The sequence below is a fragment of the Peromyscus maniculatus genome, chromosome 23, assembly GCF_049852395.1.
Source record: "Peromyscus maniculatus bairdii isolate BWxNUB_F1_BW_parent chromosome 23, HU_Pman_BW_mat_3.1, whole genome shotgun sequence".
In the NCBI taxonomy this organism is placed as follows: Eukaryota; Metazoa; Chordata; class Mammalia; order Rodentia; family Cricetidae; genus Peromyscus; species Peromyscus maniculatus.
In genome coordinates this window covers 35,724,024-35,740,779 of record NC_134874.1, presented here as the reverse complement: position 1 = coordinate 35,740,779, position 16,756 = coordinate 35,724,024, and the positions used below count along the sequence as shown (strand labels likewise).

Below are 16,756 nucleotides of genomic sequence, written 5' to 3'. Positions count from 1 at the left end.
CCATGTGCTGATGTCACATGGTATATCTGCTACCCTTTGCTTTGCATTTAATATCCATTTAAGAGTAAGCACATACCATATTTGTCTTTCTGGGTCTTTGTACCTCCCTCAGTTTCTAGTTCCATCCATTTGCCTACAAATTTCGTGATGTCACTTTTTTTTTTAACCACTGAGGAATATTCCATTGTGTACAGATATCACATTCATACTATTATATCCTTCATTTGAGGGCCATCTAGGTTGTTTCCTGGTTCTGGCTATTACAAATAATGCTGTTATAAACATGGTTGAGCAAGTGACCTGTGGCATGATTGAGCATCCTTTGGGTATATGCCCAAGAGTGGAATAGCTGTGTCTTAATATAAGTAGATTCCTAACTTTCTGAGGTACTGCCCTACTGATTTCCTGAGTGGCTGTACAAGTTTGCACTCCACCAATAGTGGAGGAGTGTTCCCCTTGTTTCACATCCTCTCCAACATAAGCTGTCATTAATGGATTTGATCTTAGTCATTCTAACAGGTGTAAGATGGTATCAGTGTCATTTTGATTTTCATTTGCTTGATGGCTAAGGATTTTGAGCAATTCCTTAAATTTCTTTTTGCCAATTAATATTCTCTGTTTCCAATTCTCTGTTTAGATCTGTACCCCATTTTTTCAATTGGATTATTTGGTAATTTGATGTCTAGTTTCTTGAGTTCCTTATATATTTTGGAAATCATCCCTCTGTCAGATGTGGGCTTGTGAAGATTTTTTCCCATTCTGTAGGCTGTCATTTTGTCTAGTTGACTCTGTGTAGCACAAATCTTAACAGTTCGTATTAATAAAAACAAACCTGGACCCAGGTATTGGGGTGAATGCTGAATGATCAGAGAAAGAACAAGCCACAGCTAACCTCAGCTTACCAATTTCTCAGTCAATCCTGTTTCCTCAGACTGGAAGCCTCTGACTTCTCATCTGAATGGATCCAGATGAACTCCTGCTAAAAGCTAAAAGCTTAAAAAAGGCTCTAGTTCCTGGTCCTCATGCCTTTCATCCCAGGAAATGATGGCAGGAATCAGAAAAAGTATATAATGTGTGAGGACCAGGCACTATATCCTTTTTTAAGCTTTTAGCTTTTATAGATATAATCAGGAATAGGAAACATCCCTTATATATAACTTACATCGGATCCCATATGGGTCTGCCAGGCCCTCTAGCACAAGGTAATGACTAGATCAAAAAACTAATGATAGGAAATGTGCTGGAGGCCAGAGAATTTCATAAAAATATTATGTCAATAGTAAAGATTTAAAAAACGATTTATCCATAACCTGGCAACAAGCCAAGGAAATGTCCTACTTGTTCTTTTTACAATCAGACTCCATTATCAGCAGAATGTAACCCAAAGGGTACTCAGAAAAATGAAATCTGGCACATGGATGTGTTTCACTTTGCAGAATTTGGAAGACTGAAATATGTACACCACACTATTGATACTTATTCATGATCTCAACGGGCAACTGCTCTGAGATCTGAAAAAGCTGATTCAGTAATCATGCATTTGCCAGAAGTCATGGCCAACATGGTTATTCCTGTATAAATTAAAACTGACAGTGCTCCAGCATATGTCTCTGGTAAAATGAAACATTTTTTTGCTTATTACAATATAAAGCATATTACAGTTATACCACGTAATCCTATAGGCCAAGAAGTCATAGAAAGATCAAGTTGAACTCTAAAGAATATGCTAAATAAACAGAAAGGGATAACAAAAAAACCCAGAAATTGATTACATAATGCTCTTCTAACTTTGAATTTTCTCAATGCTAATGAGACAGAAACAACAGCTTCAGAGAGACATTGGATAATAGAAAAAAACTACAGAATTAAATCACCTTATATACTTTAAAGATATGCTGACCTCAGAATGGAAACCAGGATATGTTTTACCTTGAGGATGAGGTTTTGCTTTTGTTTCTACAGGAGAAGAAAAGTTATGGATACTATCAAAATTGATAAAGCTTAGATTTGAACAAGAGAAACCTCTTTATTAGAAGAGATGATAGTTCATCAACCAGCATGACCACCCAATTTAAACTTACTTACACCACTAACAAATGCTTTTCATTTAATCAGATATAACTTGCCAAAAAGGAACATTTCTAAAGTTAGGCTTGGGGAAGGTTTTTTGTCTTTATCTTTCAGGAGAATGAAGGCTAAGGAATCTGAAGAACACTAGACAAAAGAGAAATCTGAAGAAAAGGACAAATCATCTGGAAAAAAATGTCCCAAGAAAAGGAGTAAATTAGCCTATTGGTATATCACATATAAAATTCCATAATTCTTCCTAAATGTTAGTTTCTGCTCTTCTCTACAGACACTTAACACAAATCGTCTTTTTTTAGTCTCACTTCAATTAAAAATTAAAGTTGGCTTTGGAGTTGATGAATGGCTCTCTCCTCTCTAACCCCAAGCATTTAAACAGAAAATGCAAAATCTCTGTACCATCTCAAAAAAAGAGCCATCTTCTGATATGGGACAGAAGAAAACAAAAAATTAAAGGACTATTCTATTGCCACTTATCTTGATTCTTTGGTTCTATTTTCATTTTTTAAACTTTTCTTAATGTATGAATTTTATAACAATATTTATAAGATTTATATATATATGTATGTATTTAACTGTTTTCTTGATATTAATGGTAATATAGAGTAATAACAAATTATAGAAAAAAGGCTTTATTTAGCAGCCTATACATGTTTTTGTGTTGGAGTCTCTGTCAGTTTGCTGCAGAGAATCATGACCAGGCCTAACATCAAATTTGAAGTCTCCAGAAAGATGATGGGGCGCTACAATGATGATTCTGCACGGACAATAATAATACCATTAAGCTGACAAACATCATCAAAAGATCAGATTTGGACTACAAACTGCTCAGAACAATTTCAAGATGGCTAGCTGAGATGATCCAGCTTCACAGAATACTCAAACAAGGACTTGAGATAAGCCCTGCACTTTGGCATTATGCAGAGACAGGACAACAAATGATATAGCTACCTCTCCTGGAACTTGACAATTAACCTAAAATTTTTATTTTCAGAATCCCCTAAAGATTCCTTTGCCCACAAACAGCAAGAAGCAATTTTAGGAACATGATGTCCACATTCCCAAGAGGTGGGACAGGTGGTTTTTTTGTCTTTTTATGGGTTTGGGATAATTTTCATTGTTTAGGATTATTGATTACAAGTTGTTGTTGCTAATGGTCAGGAAAAGGGCTAAACAAAGGAGATTAGACTTAAGTTTTTTGTTTAAACAAAAAGAAAAGAAAAGAAATAAAAGAGGATATAGATAAGAGGTAAATTATTGAATCTACTCTGAAAAAAAATATAGAAATGATAGAATAAAGGGTAGATTGTTGAATCTACTTTTAAAAGACAACTAGTAGTTTTAAATAATTTACTTTGGATTGGTAAAACACGCCTTTAATCCCAATACCAACCATAGAGACCGGGAGGTCTGTATAGATAGGCAGTGACAAGGAAGTGAGGTAGCTGGGCTAAGAGCCAATGAGAGGGCAGAAGAGCAAGGTAATAATGGCGCAGGTGGAAAGGAAGTAGCTCACTTTCAAAGCTGCAGCATGGTGAGATAAGGTTAGTGGTGGCTATTCCTATTTCCCAGATCTCTAAGGCTTTCACCCCTATATTTGGCTATTGTTTTTTATTTAATAAGACTGCTTAGAAATTTGTCTACAACTCTGTCTTTTGCCTCACAGAAGTTTCTCAGTTGCAGGAGGTCCCATTTATTAATTGTTGCTCTCAGTGTCTATGCTACTTCTCTTCTATCAGGTTCAGTGTAACTGGATTTATGTTGAGGTCTTTGATCCATTTGGACTTGAGTTTTGTGCATGGGGATAGATAATGGGTCAATTTGCATTCTTGCACATGTCGACATCCAGTTATGCCAGGACTATTTGTTTAAGATGCTTTCTTTTTTTTTCATTGTATAATTTTAGCTTCTTTGTCAAATATCAGGTGTTCATATGTCTTTGGATTAATGTCAGGGTCTTTGATTCGATTCCATTAATCTATGTGTCTATTTTTATGCCAATAACAAGTTGTTTTATATGATAGCTCTATATTAGAGTTTGAGGTCAGGGATGGTGATGCCAGACATTCCACCATTGTACAGGGTTGCTTTGGCCATCCTGTGTTTTTTGTTTTTCCATAAGAAGTTGAAAATTGTTCTTTCAAATTCTGTGAAGATTTTTGTTGGGATTTTGATGGGGATTAAAGTGAATCTGAAGATTGCCTTTGGTAAGATCACCATTTTTACTTTGTTGATTCTACCTATCCAAGAGCATAGGAGATCTTTCCATTTTCTGGTATCTTCTTAAATTTCTTTCTTTATACACTTAAAGTGTATCTTATCAGACAGGCTGCCTCAAGGTATTTTATGTTGTTTGTGACTATTGTAAATGGTAATATTTCTCTGATTTCATTCTCAGCCCATTTATCATTCATATGTAGGAGGGCTACTGATTTTTTTTAGGTAATCTTGTATCCTGCCACATTACTGAAGGTGGTTATCAGCTGAAGGAGTTCCCTGGTAGAATTTTTTGGGTCACTTATGTATACTATCATAACATCTGAAAAAAGTGAATGTTTAACTTCTTCCTTTTCAATTTATATCCCCTTCATCTCCTTTTGTTGTTTTATTTCTTTGGCTAGAACTTAAGGACTATATTCATAGATATGGAAAGAGTGAACAGCCTTGTCTTGTTCCTGATTTTAGTAGAATCCCTTTGAATTTCTCTTCATTTAGTTTGATGTTGTGCCCAGTGGCTAACTTTTCCCACAAAGAAAGTGAATACCACATTGAGTATCTTTAGGCTTGGTGTATGTTGCCTTTATTATGTTTAGGTATGTTCCTTGTATCCCTGATCTCTCTAAGACTTTTATCATGAAGGGGTGTTGAATTTTGTCAAAGGCCTTTTCAGCATTTAATGAGATGATCATGTGGAGTTTTTTCTTTTAGTTTATTTATATGGTGGATTATATTGACCGACTTTCATATGTTGAACCACTGAAACAAAAGGTTGCAGAAATGAGAGGACAAAGATTAGATTATTGAATCGACTCTGAAAATAAAAAAGAGAGGTTAAAGATATGATAAGATAGAAAGCTAGATTATTGAATCTACCTTTAGAAGGCAACTACTAGGTTTAAATCTTTCACATTGGATTGGATTTTTGTATATTGTATATAAATTTTATATAATGATACATATTTGAGATTGATTTTGTTAGAAAATACTGTACATATATATCTAGTCTTGTTCAATGTATCATTCCTATACAGTTCATTTCACAATGCAATGCAATTTTCTAGTCCTTGAAAGTTATTGCCATTATTTATGATAATAAAGAAATGCAGATTAGTAGTTAGTTATTACAATGAAACCGGTAGTCATATTATGTCTGTTCTCAAGGTCAAGCAGAAATATATTTTAGATAGATAGGCCATCTTAAAGCACTTCAGTGATCTTCAGAATATGGCATTTAATATGATAACATAGGTTTTTTTTTCTTTTTTTATATCTATGAGACATGTCTACTCCTGGCAGCATCAATCTACTTCAAAGAAGATGACTAGCATTAAAGATACTCAATGTGGTATTCACTTTCTTTGTGGGAAAAGTTAGCCACTGGGCACAAAAGTGGCCTTACATCAACTGCTGACAGTATGCTGTCCAAAATGGACAAGCAGGACACAAAGAACTGCTGCACCTTGCAAAGACAAGGTAGGGCATCCCTTCAGAAAATCCTGCTTCATAGATGAATCTGTCAGATATGCTAGACCTGTAGGCCAAAGATGGATGTCCCAATGTTGCAGAGAAATCTTGAGTGACTGTCCAGGAAACCAGCTGTTTCTGTCATTTCTCACATATTTTGGAAGTTGCTTAGTTATACTTCCTGTTTACTCAGCTAATATTATTTCCTTCTTGGGTCTCTGAAGGAGTTGAAGATTAGATAGTTATAGTTTTCCTTGTTAAGAAATTCAGAAAAGTAACTCACTAAAGAGGTGTAAAGTGTATAAGTTTGAAAGACATCAATGGAGAGTTTTCATTTGGTAATGCAAATTAGGATAGAAGGTGAATTAGACATAGTCCTTTGTATTCACAAAGATAGGATAGATAATGGTATATTCTTTCAGAATTTGACAAATGCAAATGGACTAGACATTGTTGATGTATTTAGTGCCTTTATATGTTATATATAGTTATTGTACTTATTGTATTTATGGCCTATATGTATCGTATATAGTTATTATACATATTGTGTGTAATTTTTCTTATATTAGTTATAACCTTTTGTATTTTAGACAAAAAGAGGGGAAATGTGGTAATATTTTATTTCTGCTCTAACAAAGCTTGTCTGAAAATCAGAAGGAGGAGCTAGCCATTAGTGAACCATAGATGTCTGGAGGTCTGTACAGACAGAAAGGATAGAGCTGGGTGGATAGAGGGAGTGATAATGTGGTGTGAGAGAAGCACTAGCTATCTTTTGGTGGGAGATTCCATAGGGGTAAGAACTATTGGCTTGCTGCTCTGCCTTTCTGATCTTTCAGCTCTTACTCCAATATCTGACTCTTTTTACTATTATTATTATTATTATTATTATTATTATTATTATTATTATTATAAGACCTTTTAAGATTTGTGTTACATTGAACTCTAGCTGTGGTCTCAACTAGGTGATAAGCTTTTTGTTCCTTGTGGTGATTTTTTTTCTCTTCTGGATAAAGTTTGATTCTAGTTTCATAGAATTTATTGTTCTTTTCCCTTTTTGCACATGTGTAGATCAAACAAAATTAATATTTTAGTTGCTTTTATAGTCTATATATGATGCTTATCTCTGATATGGAGCTGGTGAGATTTTTACCCAGGATGGTGGCTTCTTTTTCACTTAAGTAATGGTGATCTTTGCTGTACATATACTCTTTAATTTCATGAGGTTTGATTTATAAGTTTTGTTTTTAATGTTTGTACTATTGCAATCCTGTTCAGAAAGTCATTTACTGTGTCAATGAGGTCAAGCCTGTTTTCTACTTTCTCTTCTGTCAGATTCATGGTATTTGGCCATTGATTCCTGTGGAGTTGAATTTTGTGCTTGGTCTGGATAAAGGATTGAGTTTCATTCTTCTCATTAGAGCTATCGGGATTGATTTGCATAATTTGTAGTATTGCTGTCAAATCCCTGAGATGTACTGTGGACTTCTTGTTAAATGACACATGTGTATATGGATATAAATTTATGTATAGGTTCTTACTTATATTTCATTAGTCAATGACTATTTTTGGATGGCAAAGCCATACTCTTTTTAATTCCTTAGGTCCTGTAGTTTAACTAAAAATCTGTGGTAGTACTACCTCAAGTACTATTGTTGTTGCTTATGATTGCTTTGACTAATCTGGGTCTTTTGTACTGAACTATGAAATTTAAGTTGGGATAAATCAGGAAAGGAATTTGTGTGCTAGAAATATATCCTTATTGTGGTTATGTGAAGGCATTACGAGTCTATCATAAATGTGTTCAAATATAAACTTACAGATGATAGGGTAGCAAAAGTCTGTAGGTCACTAAAAGCTAAAGCTGTCACTTTTTTCCTCTGCTACCAGTTTTCTGACAGGATGGGGGAAGAGTATTGATAGCTAGTCAATCTGCATCACAGCTTGAAATGCCTGCTAAGAGGAAAGTCCTTTTTGATCTAAGAGGTTCTTTGGGGCAGTGAGGGAGGGAGAGAGAGAGACAGAGAGAGAGAGAGAGAGAGAGGGAGGGAGGGAGGGAGGGAGGGAGGGAGGGAGGGAGAGAGGGAGGGAGAGACCTTGATTTGCACAAGAAACAAAGCAATTAAACAGGAGAAAGAAACAGTTCAAGACCTGAAAAGGGAAACAGATACAATGAAGAACACACAAACAGAGGGAATGCTGGAAATAGAAAATCTGAGTAAACAAACAGGAAACACAGATGCAAGCATAACCAACAGAATACAAGGGATGGAAGAGAGAATCTCTGGAGTAGAGGATACAATAGAGGAAATAGATTCATCAGTCAAAGAAAATACCAAGCCAAAATTCATAACTTTGAAAGCCAGAAGGACCTGGACAGATGTAAGGCAGACACTAAGAGACCATGGATGCCAGCCTAGATTAATATACCCAGCAAAACTTTCAATCATCATAGACAGAGTAAGCAAGACATTCCAAGACAAAACTAGATTCAGACAATACCTATCCACAAATCTAGCCCTACAGAAAGCACTAGAAGGAAAATTCCAACCTGAGGAAATCAAATACACCCCCCAAAACACAGGCAATAAATAACCCCACAGCAGTAAATCCCAAAGAAGAGAAGTACATATACACCACCACCAAAAGATAATAGGAACTAACAATCACTGGTCTTTAATATCCCTTAATATCAATGGACTTAATTCACCTATAAAAAGACACAGGCTAACAGGGTGGATATGAAAGAAGGACCCATCTTTCTGCTGCATACAAGAAACACACCTCAATTTCAAAGATAGACACTACCTCAGAATAAAAGCCTGGGAAAAGTCTTTCCAATCCAATGGTCTTAAGAAGCAAGATGGTGTAGCCATCCTAATATCAAGCAAAATAGGCTTGAAACTAAAATCAATCAAAAGAGATCAAGAAGGACATTACATACTCATCACAAGAAAGATCCACCAAGATGAAGTTTCAATTCTGTTTGTTTAAAATATTCTTTTTTTTCTTTTATTTATTTTATTTTACAATACTATTCAGTTCTACATAACAGCCACAGATTCCCTTGTTCTCCCCCTTCCTGCCTGCCTCCCCTTCTCCCCAGCCCACCCCTCATTCCCACCACCTCCAGATCAAGGCCACCCCCGAGGACAGAGATCAACCTGATAGACTCAGTCCAGGCAGGTCCAGTCCCCTCCTCCCAGATTGAGCCAAGTATCCCTGTATAAGTCCCAGGTTTATATGAGCGAGAATTGTTGAAACCAAGGTTGGATAAAGCACAGGGACAAATAGCCAAACGAATGGAAACACATGAACTATGAACCAAAGGCTGAGGGGTCCTCAACTGGATCAGGCCCTCTGAATGGGTGAGACAGTTGATTGGCTTGATCTGTTTGGGAGGCATCTAGGCAGTGGTACCAGGTCCTGGGCTCGCTGCATGAGAAGTTTCAATTCTGAACATTTATGCCATGCATCCTCACTTGAACTACCAGCTGTCAGACCATGACAAATAATCTCTCATCACACACACACACACACACACACACACACACACACACACACACACACAGACACACACACCCTTTAATGCACTTCTAAGTATTGGGCGATGCATGACTTCCCACCAAACCACACACTGACTGCTAGGTATCAGGCATTGCTAAACAAACCATCACACATACCTCTCATGTATTCCTAGGTCTGGATCCAGAATGTAACCCATACAATCCTTTATTAACAGCTGCTTATGAGGTCATACAGGACACTCTCTTGCCACTGTACCCAAATACTCTGCTAGTATTGGTCCCCTGTTAACACCCTAATATCACTGAAATTCCACATACACTGCTAGGGTTCATGCCCTCTTGAACATCACAACCAACCACTACAATCTACAATATTAGCATCAGGGCCCAAAGGATATGACATTTCATCAACCCATATATCCCTGTTGGATATCAGACCTGCTGGTCATTCCAAACTCCATGGCAACTCCTACAAGGCTAGCTGAAGGCCCTGGAATGCACACCTCACCCTGCAGCTGCCTCACATGCACTGTCAGGTGTCAGGCTCTGCTGGCTCCTTCAGTGCCTCACACACACTCTGAAGTGTCAAGCACACTCGGACATCACATTGCACACTGCCAACCTACTTCAAAATGTGAACAGACCTTGACGGACACCAGCCATAAGCTGACACATACTCAGTTGGGATTGTGCGGAGCTTGACATCCTGTTCTTCGACTGCTCCCCTCTGACATGCAATTAGCATCAAACACATTGGACACACCACTACCCCTGTGACCACACATCCACTCTAGGTACCAGGTCCAGTCTAACCTCATACCCCACATTAATCGACAGCATCAGACCATGCTGGGAACATTCCCCTGTCAGGTCTTGCAAAATACCTAGCAATTAGCATTGACGGACACCCTCCTTCTGCTGAAGACACATCCACACTGCTAGGCATCAGCTTCTACTGGACTCCTTCCTATGCTATACCATGTGCTGGGTCTCAGGCTCTACTGCTAGTTACTGGGACATGCTGGACATTAACCCCTGTCCAAACCACAGTGCATATAAAGTGCTGTGTGTCAGGTTCACTTGAACACCAAGCTCCATCACGCATGGCATGCTAGGTATCAGACAATGTTGACACACACCCTTACCCCCAAAATAGACTACTGACCCAACAAACACTGCAATTTTAAGGCCCTTTTAGACACCTCCATCACTGACATATGAAGTTTCATGCTAACATGCTCCTACTACCACTCTGTGCAGATTTCAGTCATGTATATTGAAGTATATTGTATGCATATACAATAATTGGCTTCAAGTCTTACCCAAAATAGCACCATTCTGTTGACAACATATACTACCAGACAGGGGCATGGGTCTAAACATGCCTGAAAATTAGCAGTGCTTTTGTGGCAGCAGGATGGGTGAAGGAAGAGAAACTTATTAGATGAGGCCATTATCATGCACAATATCCAGGTTAGGACTGGGGAGTCCTGAGGATGTAATACACAGTAGGGCATCCAGGCCTCAGGCAGGTTTCCAGCAAAGCCTGAAACCAAACAGTGTGTTTCAGGCTATAGTGGCAGGGGTAGGAGTGTCCAGCCACATGATAACTAGTTGTACATAGGTGGGTTTGGCAGCAGGACTAGGGGGCAGTAGCTAGCAAGGCCTGTTGTGTGGGCAGCCCCTGATAGTGGGATGAGTCTGTGGGAGAAGCAGGGGGATTCTCTGCAGTGTGTCTTATGAACACAATGGTGTATGTTGGGTGGCAGCAGTTGGGAGCTGTCTGGATTCCTTAGGACATGACACCTAGCAGTCTATGTAGGAAATCAGGGGGGTTGCAGCCATGTATGTTCAATAGTAATATATGTGGAGCAGTGATGAAGATGATGATGTTATAAAGAAAAGTGTGTGTTTGTGTGTGCGTGTGTGTGCACATGTGCTTGAACTTGTGGTGAGTGGTCAGAGAGTGTGCTGTATTGTCATGGAGATAGCTGTCTTAGAGGAAATGAGTCAATGACTAGGCAAATAGAAGCCACAAACAGCTGTCCATATGCTATAACACAGGTGTCAGGGTCTAGTATTTATCTCTTCCTTAGATCCACATATACATACATGGTTAGGTCACTTTCCTGATAGAAATCGCCTCAGCTATAGCAGTGCCACACCCCCAGAGCTAGGTGTCACATCTTGCTGGGCACTTCTTCCCCTACATCCAAAGGACCATACAGAGCTAGTCTTCTAGTTGGTACCCTTCCCCTGTAGTCAAATGCCTTGTACACAGCCACATACTCACAAACACACTCAGACACATGTGCTTGTATGATCCCATGCACGTGCTCATGCACTCTCATCCAGCTGTCATGTCAACAAGGTCTCCCCCATTCAGCCAAAGCCCTATTTACACAGAACCATCAAAGTGCTGCACTTCTGGGTGTCCATTCCCTACAGCCAAACACATACACAGAGAGCAACAGACAGAGACATAGACAGAAATAGACAGACAGAGACAGACAGAGAGACACAGTGTCTGAGGTCAGGTCCTGCTGTTCCCACTCCATAACAGACAAAGCTGTCTACTCAGGGCTAGGTGTCAGGTCCTGATACCTACCTCTTTTTCTATATTTATAGTGCAATATTTTTACACAGCTAGTTTACCAATATGCACCCCTCCCCTATCATCAGATGCTAGGTACACAGTCACAAACTCAGAAACACACTCAGGCGTGCATACTCCTACAAATGCCTTCACAAATTCAATACACGCTCAGCTAGCTATGAGGTCCTAGAAGATAGCCACCATACAAGGAAATCCCCACATATGCTACTAGGTGTTAAGTTCTGTGAGGTAGAGGTATCACCCATACAAAAACACAACCCCACATACACCTCTAGGTGATTGGTCCTGTGAGGTGTCCTTCATAGAACCAAAGCACTGTTTACACACAGCCAACAAGGTGCTTCTGCTGCTAGGTGTCCATTCCCTACAGCCCATCTCTCTCTGTCTGTCTCTGTCTCTCGCTCTTTCTTTCTCCTCCCTCTCCCTCATTCCTCTCTCTCTCTCTCTCTCTCTCTCTCTCTCTCTCTCTCTCTCTCTCTCTCTCTCACACACACACACACACACACACACACACACACACACACACACACACATCTAAGCCCCTGTACTGTTAGGTATACACTTGCCTAGAGCCAAAGACTCCCAATATATGTGATTTGACTGGTCCTTCAAGGTATTGCCTCCATTGCCTCCATTACAGGGAATGTCACCCCCTCATCCACACAAATTACACACACACACACACACACACACACACACACACACACAAACACACGCGCGCGCGCACGCACGCAGTTATGTGGCAGGTTCTGTTAGATATACAACTGCTTTAGAGCCAAAGCATCTAAACATCTGAAACAGTCATTAAATGTCTCCAAACCAAAAAAAGCCCATGAGCAGATGCTTTCACTGCAGAATTCTACCAGATTTTCAAAAAGAGCTAATTCCAATACTCTTCAAATTGTTCCACACAATAGAAAGAGAAGGAACATTACCAAACTCTTTTTATGAGGCTATAGTTACCCCGATTCCCAAACCACACAAAGATGCAGCAAAGAAAGAGAATTACAGACCAATCTCCCTCATGAACATTGATGCAAAAATACTCAACAAAATGGTGAAATGAATGAAATCTACATGAGCAACCTGGGGGTGAGGAGGCATAATGGAGGGCAAGAAACAGACAGGGGATGGGAGTTTAGAGGAGAGGGAGGTTTGAGCTGGAACGGGAAGAGAGTGGGAGAACAAGGAAAGAGATACCATGATAAATGAAGACACCATGGAATAGGGAGAAGCAGAGTGCTAGGGAGGTTTCCAGGAATCCACAAGGATGATTCCACCATAGACTACTGGCAATAGTTGAGAGGATGCCTGAACTGGTCTACTCTGGTGATAGGATGCCTGAATACCCCAACTGTCATCATAGGACCCTCATCTGTGACAGATGTAAGCAGATGAAGAGATCCATGGCCACATTCCAGGCAGAGCTCCAGGAGTCCAGTTGATGAGAGAGAGGAGGAATAAAATGAGCAAGGGATATGAAGACCATGACTGGGAAAAGTACAGAGACAACAAGCCAAAGTAGTGGAAACACATGAACTGTGGACCAATAGCTGAGGAGCCTTCATGGTACTGACTAGGCCCCCTGGATAAGCAAGACAGTTGTTTACCTTGAACTGCTTAGGGGGCCCCCTGGCAGTGTGATTGAGACCCATCCCTAGTGCATGTGCTGGCTTTTTGGAGCCTAATGCACAACTGAGGCACTTTGTGCAGCTTAGTGCAAGGAGGAGGGGATTGGACCTGCCTCAACTGAATGTACCAAGCTCTGCTGACTCCCCATGGGGAGACCTTGCCTTGGAAGAAGTAGAAATGGGGGTGGGTTGGGGAGAGGGCTGGGGGGCAGGAGGAGCGAGGACAGGGGAAGCTGTGGTTGGTATGTAAAGTGAATAGAAAATCTCTTAATAAAAATAAAATAATAGCATGAAATATAGAGGGAGTTAAAAAGGACCAATGGAATTCAAAGGGACTAATGGGAATTAGGCTAGCTTCAAAAACATTGGTGTTCTCTGCCTCAGCTTCTCAAGACTGAATCACATCTGTGCTGCTTAGTTCTTTGTTATCATGATACAGCCCAGTTCATCTGTGAAGAGGGAACCTCACCTGAGAAAACAGCTTCATCAGGTTGTCCTTTAGGCAAGACTGTGGTTCATTTTCTTGATTAATGTTTGATATTATAGGGCCCAGACCACTGCCAGAGTTGCCACCCCTGGGCATGTGGTCTGGGTTTACATAAGAAATCAAGCTGAGCAAGCCTTCTAGAGAAAGTCGATAAGCATCACTCCTTCATTACGTTGCCTCAGTTCCTGCTGTGAGTTCCTGCCCTGATGTGATGGAGAAATGGAAGTCAAATAAACCCTTTCCTCCCTAAGATATTTTTGGTCAGTGTTTTATCACACCAATAAAAACCTAATGAAGATAACAGGCAAAGGTTATTCTGCCCAGTAAGATTCTCTTTGATTGATTCAGTCAACTTCCCTTGTCTTTGAGCAATATTCTCTGAAGATACCACTGATCTATCACCTTGTTTGATCTTGTCCATCTGTCACCACTGAAGATATCCATCTAGTCTGAATCTGTGATGGAAAAGAAACTGTCAGATGTCAAGGATCAGGGCCATTAAAATCCTCCAGCCAGTTTTTAGCAGGTAAGAGGTATAGCAGGAATAGCTCTTCGGTCAGGCCTGCAGATCCGGAGATTCACAGCCAAACACCAGACAGAGCTCCAGGAGTCCAGTCAAAGAGAGAGAGAGGAGGGATTCCATGAGCAAGTGCATCAGGATCATGATGGGAAAACCAGCAGAGATGACCAAACCAAACTAGTAGGAACTCATGAAAATTGGATCAATGGCTGTGGAGCCTTCATGGGACTGGACTAGGCCCTCTGCATGGCAAGACAATTGTGTAGCTTGATTTGCTTGAGGGGGGTCCCCTGGCGGTAGGATCAGAATCCATTCCTGGTGCATGAGCAGGCTTTGTGGAGCCCACTACCTATGATGGGAACCTTGTGCAGCCTTGAGGCAGGGGGAAGGGCTTGGACTTGCCTCTACTGGATGTGCCTCCCTGTGGGAGGCCTTGTCTTCTTGTGAGGGGGAGTAGGGGTGGGTTGGGAGGGGGAGGCTGGGGGGGGGGGACAGAAGGAGGGAAGAGGGGGATCTTTGATTGGTGTATAAAATGAATGAAAAAAATTTTTTAATAAAAAATATCCAACCTCACAATATTTACTACAAAATGTATTTTCTGTTAGCAATTGTTCTATAGAAAGTTCACCCATCTCTGCAGCCACCCAGGGCCGTGGTGACTTCCCCACCCAGGATGCTACTGAAGACTGTATCTGGGTCCATAGTCCACAGCCTGTGTTTGCCACCAAAAGCCAGAAGGATGCCAGAATTCTGGGCCTCAACCTGTGGCCATGTTCGGGTCCAAGAGATGTGCTGCTGCTGGGGCCAATCTGACCTGAGTTGCATACATTGCCACCCAAGGCCATGTTGATATCCAGGCCTGCACTGTGTGGCCAGGGGCCCGTGTCTGGGTCCACGCCGCTACTGCAGCCAGGGTCTGGATTGAGGTCCATGGTTCCTGTTACCCTGGAGGGTCATGAGACTGTCTGGGATCTGGGCGGCCACCTGAAGCCATGTTGGAGTCTAGGGACCACACTGCTAATGGGTCCATGCCTGAGAGTCATGTGCTGCCACCTGGGGCTATGGTAACATCTGGGCCCAAGCCACTGCTAGTGGCCATGTCTGGGTTCATTGTCCTGCCACAGCTGCAGTCTGTGTTGGTTCCAATGCCCGTATTACCACAGGGGCCCATGTAAACCATGTGTTGAAGTATAAGGACCATGCTGAACTGGCCCAGTCCATCATTAGCCCAGGAAGAACTGTGGCCTCTCACAGGAGAGCTAAGTGACCCCTATGACCTCTGCATGGGAGAGCTGGCCCCACCCCTAATAGAAGAACTGCCCCCCAACCCCCACCCACACACATTCTTGTGAAAGCTGCCTTTGTCCCCCACCTAGGGGGATGGTCCCAGCAGCCAAGTCAGACCAACTCAGCTACCACCCACACATGCATCCAGAGCTTCGAGTTGGCACACCCCAACCTCTACTCCATCTGTGACCTGCAGGAGCATTTAAAAGGACTGGTCCTTCAGAACCATAGCCACAGAGATCTCTGTAACTCAGGGCAATGGCAGGATATCCAAGAGGATTTTCAGTGAGGGTCTAGTACTGATGGTGTACCAAAAGCCAGAGGCCTCGTACCAGACCAACATCACATTACAAAATGAACATTTGCAAGTAAAGCTGTGTGGACAAAGGGTATCCTGCTTGACACATGGCAGCTCCCAGTGCCACCAAGACAAATGCAGAGGCGATGGCGAGGCAGGAAAGGCCGAGGAGTAAAGTGGGTTTTGTTTTTTTGTTTTCGTTTGTATGTTTGTTTTTGTTTTTTAATTAATATTCTTATTTGTTATTTTATTTTCATCTTAATTGCATTATTTATTTTTTTAGTTTTCCTTTTGGGGGGACACTGCAAGGGTAAAGGGCAGATACAGAGGGAATGAGAGGCGAATGGAATTGGGGTACATGATGTGAAATTCCCAAGGAATCAATAAAAATGTAAAAAAAAAAAACAAGAAAGAAAGAGAGAAAGAAAGAAAGAACAGAAGGGGCACCCACCTCGACATCAATATGTATATACCCTATGCACCAAGGCCCAGAAATCATGCAAAACTATCTCTATTACAGAGAGGCCAATTCTAAATCAATCTTTTGAAATTGCAGATTAAGTTTGTCTGGCAAAAAAAGAAAATTTAGAAAATTTCTTAGCACTTAAGAAGACGATTTTAAG

At 40.8% G+C, this 16,756-nt stretch overlaps 1 protein-coding gene and 1 long non-coding RNA gene across 2 annotated transcripts in view; both read left to right on the top strand.

Moving 5' to 3' along the window:
- Window positions 1-16,756, top strand: part of LOC121826239 (uncharacterized) — a 188,488-nt gene that overhangs the window by 103,737 nt on the left and 67,995 nt on the right. The window lies entirely within an intron of this gene.
- LOC121826416 (cytochrome P450 3A25-like) overlaps window positions 1-16,756 on the top strand; it is a 79,950-nt gene that overhangs the window by 27,517 nt on the left and 35,677 nt on the right. The window lies entirely within an intron of this gene.